This window comes from Lucilia sericata, unplaced genomic scaffold (assembly GCF_015586225.1).
Source record: "Lucilia sericata isolate MDLA Ls3-8-SP2 unplaced genomic scaffold, ASM1558622v1 Contig000007F_arrow, whole genome shotgun sequence".
In the NCBI taxonomy this organism is placed as follows: domain Eukaryota; kingdom Metazoa; phylum Arthropoda; class Insecta; order Diptera; family Calliphoridae; genus Lucilia; species Lucilia sericata.
In genome coordinates, this window is record NW_023994048.1 from 852,927 (window position 1) to 866,032 (window position 13,106).

The window sequence follows — 13,106 nt, forward strand, 5'->3', positions numbered from 1 at the left end:
AAGTGGCATTTTACGAAATTTTAAGAATATGATTTATAAATTTATTTAATATTCTTTACAAAAAAAAAACACCATTGATTTTATTTGTTCATATTTTTCATAACAAATTTAAGTTTTTTTTTTCAACAAAGCAAGTTATATTCTTATGATTTCAACACATAATTTTGAAGTTCGTTATAAAAAAGGAAAATTGTATGATATTGTACTTGAGGAACGCAAAAAGTAGTGCGTTTTATTCGAGGATTCATTATAAGAGATGTTTTTTGTATGAAAATAGTTACCAAAATAGCGGGACTTGAAAACTTGTTCGTAATAACCGAGAATTCGTTATAAGCGAGTTTGACTGTAATAGCTTCGACGAGGGCGTTAGTAGCGCCTCTAAGATGGGACCATGAGTTCATAACTTAAACCTTCCTCTGTACGCATGTGAAATTTTATTTAAAATGGACTAATTGTTTAGAATCCACAGATCTATTTCCCTCTTTACTTCCTATCCCACTGTGGCACCATTTAAACTTTGACATAAGAAGATCATCGTTCCTAAAGACACCCTCCAACCAATACTAAATTAGTAGTTCATCAAGATTTATAGATACGCTCTTTGAAAGTTAACCTCTAATCGAACATTTCCAAAACAAACAACACATGGATATCGCAAATAAAATGTATCCTTTAAAGCACTGTTTCCAGAACATATAAAAAAATAAACTTATCTACTCCTATGTATCTCTGTACTTCAAAGAACAAACACGCACGCATAAAGATTTTGCAAAAGGTGTTGATGTCAACATTTGTTGCTACAGTTAATACTACTTCAGTAGGCCTTTATGCATCAGGTGGTGGATGTTTTATTTAGCAAGAAAAAAAAAATAAATAATAAAAAACCATCTACAACATAGAAATAATAAAACAATATACATACAAAAATATGTACATTAGGGTGTCCCGTGGACCATTTTTTTGGAGGAATACCTCTCAAACGATGAGTTTTAATGTACTAAATACGATAAAAATATAAAAAATGAGCAAGTAAGAGTGCTATATTCGGCTGTGCCGAATCTTATATACCCACCATTAAATTTCAAGTGAATTTCGAAAAATGGACCTATACTATATAAATCGATACTTTTGCTACCATATTTTAATCATTTGGATTTATTCTAAACTGTTTTATCATATACAAATAGTAATATAGTGAGGGTGATGGTCGTACTTACTTTATCATAATTTTTTGACGATTTGATTTCCTGTAAATTTACTTATGGCCAATTTTAGACCGATCCTCCTAAGAATTTACAAAGATGTTGGTTTCAATAAAACTTGTTATGTCGAATATCTTATCAAAGCCTTATATGAAGGCTTTCGTTCCTAATGTTTAATGTTGAGGCAAGTTATAGTTATGAGCGTTAAAGCCATTTTATGAGGGAAATCTTATATGGGTGTGGAATCAATTATAGACCGATCCTCTTAATATTTGGCAGAGAGATTTTAGTTTCTATAAAACACGTTTATGTCAATTTCGTTGATAAACTGGAATTTTGAAGCATATTATGAACTTTAAAGTAATTTTCTGAGAGGAACCTTATATGGAGCGTATAGTCAGTTATGGGCCGATCTCCATAAAATTTGGCAGAGAGATTTTAGTTCCACGAAAACTTATTTACTTCGAATTTCGTTGCTTTCCTATCATTTTGCAGCATTATAGTAATTTTCTAAGGGGACATTATAACATGGGTAGGGTCAATTATGAACCGATCCTCATAAAATTTGGCAGAGAGATTTTAGTTCCTCTAAAACTTGTTTTTGTTGACTTTCGTTGATTTACTGGAAGCAAGTTATGGGCTTTAACGTAATTTTTGGAGAGGAACCTTATTAGAGGGTTGGGTCATGTACGGTCCGATCTCCATAACATTTGGAAGAGAAATGTTGGTTCATATTAAACTCGTTTATGTGGAATATCATTAGCATACTGATGTTCTAAAACCAGCTATGACTGTTTACACTGTTTTTCGGGGGCCCACTTGTATGGAGGCTTTGCGAAAACATGGACTGATTTAGCCGAATACCAAACAAACTGAATCAATAAAAAATATTTGTGCAAAATTACAGCTCCTTAGCTCTTCTTGTTCGAAGTCTATCGTGCCTACAACAGACAGGCGGACAGACGGACTTGATAGTCCTAGAATTTAATAAGGACCCAGAATATATGTATATACTTTTGTGGATCTATGATCAATATTTCCATGTGTTGATGGTGGTTACAAAAGGTCCTCAGTTCCCTACCTGCGAAATGGGTCTCAAAAACTCCGTAATTTTGAGCTTGATCATGTGAAAAATAGTTTAAGTCTTTTAAGTGTATTTCTGGTCCGCAAAACGACTAAGAGGCATACAAATTTGAATATAAAAAATTTTAATTATTTTCCCGCTCAAAAGTAGAGGATTTTTGAGACCCATTTCAAAAAAATCGAAAATATTTTTCACAAAATATACTGAAGCCAGGATTTTCAATCGCTGGTAAGGAACGAAAATAATATTTTTCTTTATTTTTCTCGTATTCAGTGCATTAATACGCATCGATTGAGAGGTATTCCTACATGAAATTCTTAAAAAGGTTGTTCCTTGGGACACTCTAATGTATACATACATAAATAAATTGTTTTCTAGCAAATAGATGCTGATGTTGGGTTTTTTTCAACAAGCTTTTCTTGTTATTCCTAGTTATTTCTTTGATTGTGGGAGGTCGGAGTTGACAGCAACAAATTAAAAAAAAAGAAATAACAACCATTGCTTTTGGTATTTATGGTGCCTTAATATAAAACAATAAAATTATTATTATTACCTTACATGAAGGTATTTATGTATGTCATATGAATGAATTCAAGGACTTTCAATGTTTGTTTAGCTTGTTGTTGAAAAAATCGCAAACAAAAAACAAGTTAGAGTGCTATATTCGGCTATGCCGAATCTTAAATACCCTCCACCAGCAAACTACTTTTTATTGAAACTCATCTAACTATCTAATTTTTAGATAACTTGCCAAAATTTTTGTCGAACTAATTTTGATTAGGTCCAAAAAAATGTATATTAATACGACAGTTCGAAAATATTTTAATAGAATGATGTAGCTATACACAGAATATGGGAGTTGTGACCAATTATGGACTGATCAGGAAACAATTTAGTATAATGATTTTTATGCAGAATAAGATCAAGTCTAATTCTACTTTAATAGCTTTATTAATCAATGAAATATGTGAGTTTAGGTGACTTTAGGAAGTGGACTTTATATAGGAGCTATGAGCAATTAAGGGCCTATCCGGAAAAATTTCGCAGAGTGATTCATATGTGTACAAATCATATTTTATCAAGATATCTTTATTTGATAAATAAAAATATGTGCGTTTAAGGGATTTTTTGAAGTGGACCTATTACCAAATATGGACCGATCCAGAAAACATTTGGTACAATGTTTTATATGCCTATCCGCAAAAAATTTCGTAGAGTGATTTATGTAAAGACAAAACATATTTGTGTCGAATTTTCTCAAATTAACTTTATTTGACAATGAAATATGTGTGTTTAAGTGACTCTCAGAAGTGGACCTTATATGGAAGCTATGACCAATAATGGACCGATCCGAGAAAAAAGTGGTCGAATGATTCATATGTACACAAAACTTATTCAAGTCGAATTTTACCCCTATAGCTTTACGCTTGTATTTATAAAAAAATCTTATTTTGCTTTTAATGCACTCAATAGTTAAAGCACACTTTAGCCTTAAAAACAATTAATAAAATTGTGATATTCATAAACAAATAATAAACGTATATTAACTATTGTGCTGATTTATGTTTAAGTTGGCAGCACTGTACAATATGGCTATCATTTTATGTGTTAGTGTTGCGTACAATTAGGATAAAATATTCGTTGATTCGGTTTTCTTAATTTCATATTTTTGTTTATAATAGATTTTTGACAATAAATACAAACTTTTAAGAAAAATAAATATATATATGGCTTTAATAAATGTCTATTTAGTTCAGATGTATAAATATAACATATAATTTCTAATTATTATTAAGAGTATCCGAATAACGGATATTTTGCGACAAAATATACATCACTATGACACATTTTCTTATTTTTACTTATTTTCCTTGTAATTTTTGATAAATTTTTGCAAATATTGATAAATTTCTTTGATATTTGACTAATTTTAATGCCGGCGAATATATTTTGCATTAGTATAACACTAATCAATATAATTTACATGGTTAATTACTTTATGGCATTATATTTAACCAACAAACTTTGAAAAAGCCAAATCAAATGATTTTGTCCATCATTTGGTTGACAGACGGGCATTTCCAAATTGCCTAAAAATAGTGCTGGACAATTGGAATATTGTCAAATATTCATGCATTAATCCAATAATGCCTAGATTTGAGTTTTTTCCTCAAAATATAATCGTTTAAAAATTTTCTGGGATTTTATTTACAAATTTGTAAACGTTAAAATTAGAATTTTTAGATTTTATTTTAAAAGAAACCATAATTAGTTTTCGCAATCAACCTAAAATTACCGGAAAAATCTTTATCTGAGAAAAAAATTTTTAAAAATCAACTTATTGTTGGCTTAAAGAAGGGTCGAGCCTACAATAAAATTCTTCTAATTGTCAATGGTTTATTGAAGGTGTTTTAAGCTATTTCACGTTTATAAATACGATTTTCCTGAATTTTGCCTAAAATTGTTTAATAAACCTAAAATAAGTTTTTATAAATACAGCCGTTAGAATTCAATGAAATATATGTGTATAAGTGATTTTCAGAAGTGGACCTTATAAGGGAACTATGACCAATTATGGGCCTATTCGGGAAACATTTCGCAGAGTGATTCATATTTGGACAAAACATGTTTGTGTCGAATTTTATCAAGATAGCTTTAGTTGATAATGAAATATGTGCTTTTAAGTGATTTTCGTAAGTGGACCTTATATGGGAGTTATGAGCAATAATGGACCGACCCGTAAAAAATTTATAAAATGATTTGTACGTACACAAAACATATTCAAGTCGAATATTATCCCAATAGCTTTAGAATTCAATGAAATATATGCGTTTAAGTGATTTTCGGAAGTGGACCTTATATGGGAGCTATGACCAATTATGGGCCTATCCGGAAAAAAAATCGTAGAATGATTAATGTTTAGGTAAAACATATTTGTGTCGAATTTTATCAATATAGCTTTACTTGGCATTGAAATATGTGCTTTTAAGTGATTTTCGGAAGTGGGCCTTATATGGGATCTATGACCAATAAGGGACCGATCCGTAAAAAATTTTGTAGAATGATTTGTATGTATACAAAACAGATATGTGTCGAATTTTATCCCGATAGCTTCATAATTCAATGAAATATATGCGTTTAAGTGATTTTCGGAAGTGGACCTCATATGGGAGCTATGACCAATTATGGACCTATCCGGAAAAAATTTCGTAGAGTGATTTATATTTCGACTAAACATATTTGTGTCGAATTTCATCAAAATAGCTGTAGTTGACAATGAAATATGAGCTTTTAAATGATTTTTGAAGGTGGGCCTTATATGGGAGCTATGACCAATAATGGACCGATTCGTAAAAAATTTGGTAGAATGATTTGTATGTACACAAAACATATTCAACTCGAATTTTATCACAATAGTTTTATTCATCAATGAAATATGTGCGTTTAGGTGATTTTCGGAAGTGGACCTTATATGGGAGCTATGACCAATTGTGGACCGAATGAGATCTACGTTGACAGTATAATTTCTGTTCATATTATATTTACATGTACAAAATTTCGTGTTGATACCGATATATTTGAGGGAGTTATTAACGATAAACTAATTTCCGGGAATATATAACTTTGTATGGGGGCTATGGGAAATATTGGATCGATTGTAAAGATTTTGAACATAATTGATCACTACCCTGAAAAAATAATGTATGACAAAATTCATCGAAATTTCTTTGGTAGTTTCTGAGAAAACTTCAAAAGAATTATGAAAAAAACGTAATTTTTTTCGAGGTAGTCTGAAACTTTTACTCATAACTTTTTACGTTGTGAACCGATTTTGCTCATTTTCAATACCAAACTGCTTAGGATAATAATAAATATTTTGGGTGAATTTGGTTTATTTTCTTTGCTTAGTTTTAACGTGAGCGTGTTTTACACAGACAGACAGACAGACAGACGGACAGACGGACAGACGGACATAGCTAAATCGACTCAGAATTTGATAAGGACCCAGAATATATATACTTTGTTGGGTCTTAGATGAATATTTCTTGGTGTTACACACGGAACGACAAACTTATATATACCCTCTATCACCACTGATGGAGGTGGAGGGTATAAAAAACGGAATGAGTTTTTTTTATTGGTTTTTATATTGTATTTTACAGTTTTTCATATCACATCCATTCCTTTCGATTACCGATCCTGGTGTGCAAAATGTACAGTCAGTCAGTTGTACGCTTTAGTACTAGCATTTACTTATATTTATATTTTGCTGTGCTGTTATGCACTTCAAATAATGTTTTTTTTGTTTTCTTGATTTTTTATATGGAATTGAAAGGGTATGCTACTGCTAGAGTACTTTTACTTGACAGATACTCTATATTAGGTCAACAGTTTTTGATCAATTATGTCTTTAACAAAATATTTCGATATATTTTAAGAGAAAATTTGTTATCACCACAAAGTTTCGAGAATATTCGATATAGAGAGAATTATGTCTTTATTGAATATATCCCACACATTTTCTTCTTGATCATTATTTGAAGAATTAAACCCTTTGAATTTTAATATATTGGCTCTCTCTAGCGAAAATGTTCAAACTTTTTTAGGTATGAAGTTGAAATATATGATATATTTTTGCACAAAATTTTCGAGAAAGAGAAACTTTCGAAGACGTTGTTTTAAAAAATCCTTGATCTATCTCATTAGAGAAATAATTCGATATATTTTCTCTGGGAAGATAAATATTGATCAATTTTTTCTTTAAATGAAAATAGTGATCTCTTTACAAAAAAAAGATTTACTCTTCGATCAACTAACACTTAAGAGAATATATGCGATCCATTTTCTCTAAGGAGAAAATTATAAAAATTTGTTAATAAGTTTTCTTACATAGAAAATTTCCGATTTGTTTTCACTTTATAAAAAAATATCTTTTGTAATAAAATCTTTTATTAATTGACGCTTTCGAAAAAATCTTTGATAAATTAAATTTTCTTTTAGAGTAAACAAATTTTAGATAACCAAGAAAAATAGCTTATTCTTCTAGTCGCATTGAAGAAGAATTTTTGTATCATAATTTTTTTCTTTAATTTTATTACGCTTTTTATTATTTATCATTGCTTTATTTTACTTTTTTATGACAATATATGATTTTCTTTTTTTACATTTTTTTTTGCTATTTTGGTATATTGCACCTTTTTATACCCACCATCAAAAAAGATGGGGGGTATATTGATTTTGTCATTCCGTTTGTAACACATCGAAATATTGGTCATAGACCCACAAAAGTATATATATTCTGGGTCCTCATTCAATTCTAAGACGATCTAGCCATGTCTGTCCGTCTGTCCGTCCGTCTGTCTGTCTGTTGAAAGCACGATAGAGTCCCAATGGAAAGAGCTAGAGGGTTGAAATTTCACATAAATATTTCTTATAGGTAAGGTTTGTTTGGTATTGAAAATGGGCAATATCGGTCCACGTTTTCGGGTAGCCCCCATACAATTGGCCCCTCGAAAAGCAGATTTAACGGGCATAACTTGTTTCAAAATACGAATATGGCAATGAAATTCGGCATAAGTAAGTTTCTTATGATCCAAAATCACTATGCAAAATTTTATGAGGATTGGTCCATAATTGACCCTACCCCTCATATAAGGTCCCCTTCGGAAAATGACTTTAACGCTCATTAATGGCTTAAAAATACGAGTGTAGCGATGAAATTCGACACAAATAAATTTAATACGAACCAAATTCTGTCTACCAAATTTTATGAGGATCGGTCCATGATTGACCCTACCCCCCATATAAGGTCCCCTTCAGAAAATGACTGCAACGCTCATTAGAGGCTTAAAAATACGAGTGCAGCGATGAAATTCGACACAAGTAAATTTAATACGAACCAAATTCTGTCTACCAAATTTTATGAGGATCGACCCATAATTGACCCTACCTCCCCATATAAGGTCCCCTTCAGAAAATGACTTTAACGCTTATAACTGGCCTAAAAAATACGAGTATATAGATGAAATTCGACATAAGTAAATTTCATTCGAGTCAAACGAGGTTTGATGGTGGGTATATAAGATTCGGCATAGCCGAATATAACACTCTTACTTGTTCATTTTAACTTCTACTTCTGTGTGTTAGTATTTAATTTTTTTTATTCCTTTTTAGATTTTTTTCGTTTTTCATTTTTTTTAGCAGCAAAAAAATTTATTGTTTTATATTTTAACATTTTATTTGCCATGCATAGACAATGAGTGGGTGATATTTGGGTGTTTGTATTTAATCTGTTATTGTACAAAAAATGAATGTATGTTATTGTACATATATTCAGTATTTTGTTCATTTTTATGGTTTTTAGAAGCTACTTGAGTTGGCTTTAAGCTCATGATGATGATGATGCTGTTTGCTTCCCTTCTATTACCATACTACCAATATCCTTACTGGTTGCTGTATGTATTTAACGAGGAAAAAAGTAAGATTTAACCATATTTTTATGAGAAATCGTAAAATTGCTCATGTTTATTTTTTTTATGTTGTAACTTGTTGACAAAATGTCGTAACTGTTTTACCTTCTGCTTTGTTCTTACTGCTGATGCCGCTACAAAATATTGCTGTTACGTTCTGTTTTTTTCGCTTACTTTTTTATACCTTTTCACGCAAATTATCATTAGAACCCGAGTTTGTCGTTATGTTTTTTAATTAAGATTTAAGCAGTCCCACGTTTTATGGGACAATATATTCGGGTATTATCCTTTTAAATAATGATAAAAAATATATAAATATATATGTAAAATATGTATTTATATACGTTTGTCATGTATTTAGTTTTTGTTTTAAATTACAAACATACATATACATACATAAGTGCTATTAAAGGCGAGTTAATGTCAACCAACTATTTGTTTTATTGCTATTATTCTTTTGTAAAAACTATTATGATCAAAATTTTTAGTAACAAATAATATTCATGAAAGGAATATGCAGGTTTAGTATCAGTTAAATACAGAACATTATAATTTTATTCAAATTTTGAAATAAGCAAATAAGTACTTTATAGCCCCACCAATATCAGTGGTGTTGTATGTAAATTAGGGTGTCCCATGGACCACTGTTTTGAAGGAAAATAATTAAAATTTGTTTAGAGTATTTCTGTTCCGCAAAACAAGTTTTAGTGCATTATAAGGGGCATATAAATCATCTAAAAATTAGGAAATGGACCAAACCAAATGCCAATGATATACAGCATGATCTGTTAAAAATTTCATGTCGATTTTCACCGCTATAGATGCTTCTCTTAGACAGTTATGAGCGTTAAAGTCATTTTCTGAAGGGGATCTTATATTGGCGGTAGGGTCAATTATGGACCGATCCTTATAAAATTTTACAAAGCGATTTAGGTTTCCATAAAATAGGTTCATGTCGAATTTCATTGCTATAGATGCTTCTTTTAGAGAGTTATGAGCGTTAAAGTAATTTTCTGAAGGGGAGCTTATATGGGGGATAGGTTCAATTATGGACCGATCCTTATAAAATTATACAATGATATTAAGGTTCCTATAAAATATGTTTATGTCGAATTTCGTCGCTATAGATGCTTCTTTTGGACAGTTATGAGCGTTCAAGTCATTTTCTGAAGGGGACCTTATAGGGCGGCTAGGGTCAATTATGGACCGATCCCTATAAAATTTTATAAAGCGATTTAGGTTTCTATAGAATATGTTCATGTCGAATTTCATCGCTATAGATGCTTCTTTTAGACAGTTATGAGAGTTAAAGTCATTTTCTGAAGGGGACCTTATATGGGTCCTTATATGGGGGGTAGGGTCAATTATGGACCGATCCTTATAAAATTCTACAAAGATTTTAAGGTTCCTACAAAATATGTTTATGTCGAATTTCATCGTTATAGGTGCTTCTTTTAGTCAGTTATGAGCGTTAAAGTAATTTTCTGAAGGGGACCTTACATGGGGGCTAGGCAAAATCGTTTACCGATATTGCCCATTTTCAATACCAAATGAACTGCATCAACTAAAAGTATCTATGCAAAATTTCAGCTCTCTAGCTACTTCCGTTTGGACTCTATCGTGTTTTCAACAGACAGACAGACGGACGGACATGACTAGATCGTCTTAGAATCTAATAAGGACCCAGAATATATATACTTTTATATGTTTTAGACGAATATTTCAATGTGTTACAAACGGAATGACAAAAACAATATACCCCCATCTTTTTTGATGGTGGGTATAAAAATAGTTTGGCATTTGATTTAGTCCACTTCAGAATTTTTTGAAATCTATATGCCCCTTATAACACAATAAAAGTCGTTTTGCGGAAGATTGCAAAATTTTTTTCTTGAACATATTGTACTGAGATCAAGATTTTCCAAAAAATTGTTTTTTATTTTTCTCGTATTTAGTACATTGAAACGCATAATTTTAGAGGTATTCAGCCTAAAAAGTGGTCCACGGGATACCCTAGTGTACATACATATACATATAAAAAGAATTTAGTGAACTTTAGAAAAAAATCACATCCTTACTGAAAAATCGATTGATTGGATTTTCGGAAAAATGTTAAATTTTAGTAGATTTTTATACCCACCATCGAAAAGATTGATTTTGTCATTCCGTTTGTAACACATTGAAATATTGATCATAGACCCACAAAAGTATATATGTATGTATATTCTGAGTCCTTATTAAATTCTAAGACGATCTAGCCATTTCTGTCTGTCCATCTGTCTGTTTGTCTGTCTGTTTGTCTGTCTGTTTGTCTGTCTGTCTGTCTGTTTGTCTGTTTGTCTGTTTGTCTGTCTGTTTGTCTGTCTGTTTGTCTGTCTGTCTGTCTGTTTGTCTGTTTGTCTGTTTGTCTGTCTGTCTGTCTGTCTGTCTGTCTGTCTGTCTGTCTGTTTGTCTGTCTGTCTGTCTGTTTGTCTGTCTGTTTGTCTGTCTGTTTGTCTGTCTGTTTGTCTGTCAGTTTGTCTGTCTGTTTGTCTGTTTGTTTGTCTGTCTATTTGTCTGTCTGTCTGTCTGTCTGCCTGTCTGCCTGTCCCGATTGACCCCTCATATATGTTCGTGGTTTAAAAGTTGGACAAAAATAGTTTGTTTTTTAAAAATTAAAATTTTGTTAATCCGAAAGGAATGTCTCCATAATTGACTTGAGCCCTATTTCAAATATGAACCTAACACTCTTACCTGTTTAAAATTAAATTTTAGTAAAAAGTCTTGGCATAAATTTTGAAGACGATAAAGTCATGTCAGTCCATGCCCTGTTCGAGAAAATACATTTTATAAGCTTCATCGATCAACAAACTTTCATTTACATTGGGAGTTAATTGCTATCAATTCCACCTGGTAAAGTAAATACATACATACATATATATATCTTAAAATTAAATTTAAAAGTAATTCTCTTCTTGTTTGTACGTAATAAATTATTCACAGTATTTATAAGATTTATGACAGCCGGACATGACAGTTAATTTTTCTTCATACCGTAATTTACAGATTTAAATTCTCCTCCAGACCACAGTTAATTGTATCTTATAAATACTTAAGTACGTGCAAAATATTTATTGTATTCATCTATAATTGTTTTAATAAGCATAGTCGTACAAAATAAATTTGTTTAATAATTTTGCTATTAAATTCATACATTTGTTCATTTATTTATTTATGGAATTTAATCGGACATCTACGATTGTTTTTGTGTTAATGTTAATATTGCTTCTATAAATACATAAATAATTTTGTATATAATATTTAGCTGGTATATGTTAAAACAAAACATTTTCTTTTAAGTATGGAAAATGAAATTGTTTATTATTAAAAGCTATTTTTTGTGCTTTAATCATACGCCATTAATTACTCCGAAGTGTACGTCACGCAATGTAAATAAATATTGTGGTTTTGTGTATGAAGCATTAAATATTTGTTTGTAATGATTGTAGGTTGATTTGTTTGCTTTTGATTTTACGAATACTAGTATTTAATTTAAATTTTCAGTTTTTTTCTTCTTTTGGTGTTTCTGTTAATGGCAAAATTATGCCGTTTATGAAAACAGTCCGTTTGTCTGTCTATCTGTATCTTTGATCTTTTTCTTTTAAAGTTGAATTAAAAGAAATAAACTTTAATTATCGGTTTTAAAACATGACAGTTTTTGTTGGGTTTGTGTATTTTAAAATGAACTTTTTGTTAACGATTTTAGGAAACCTATAATTTAAAACATGAAGTTGTATGCTTTTTGTTGTTAACAAAAATGATTAAATATTTTGTTTTAATTTATGAGTAAACTAAATAGCAATTTTATTAATTTATTACTAATTTCGACTTTTAACCCATTATGGCCAACAGTATTCTTGACCATAATTTGAAAGAACGTTGAAATTCTTGCTAAATAATTGATTTCTAATATTGCTAAAAATAAAATCTCTTAATAAAAATCGCTTTTATCAATATTTAAAAAATATATTAAAATTTTATTTTTAGTGAAAGCAGGAGTAAAAAAATAGTAAAAAAATTAGCTTTTAGAGTTCTATTTTGCGTTTCTAGGTTCAACATTATAAAATTTCAAATAGCACTAGTTGATGAGCAAAAAAATACCAAAAATTCAGTATTTTAGATATTCATTCCCTCAGGATTCTATATATTTGATAACATGTTTCAGGGTTCAATACTGAAGAAAAACCAAAAAGTACCAGTTGAACGAAAAAGTATCAAAAATTCTTTCCTAAAGATTTTCATTTACTCAGAATTCTGAATGTTTATTTTAAGTTTCAAGATTCAAATTTCAAAAAGTACCTTTTGAACAAC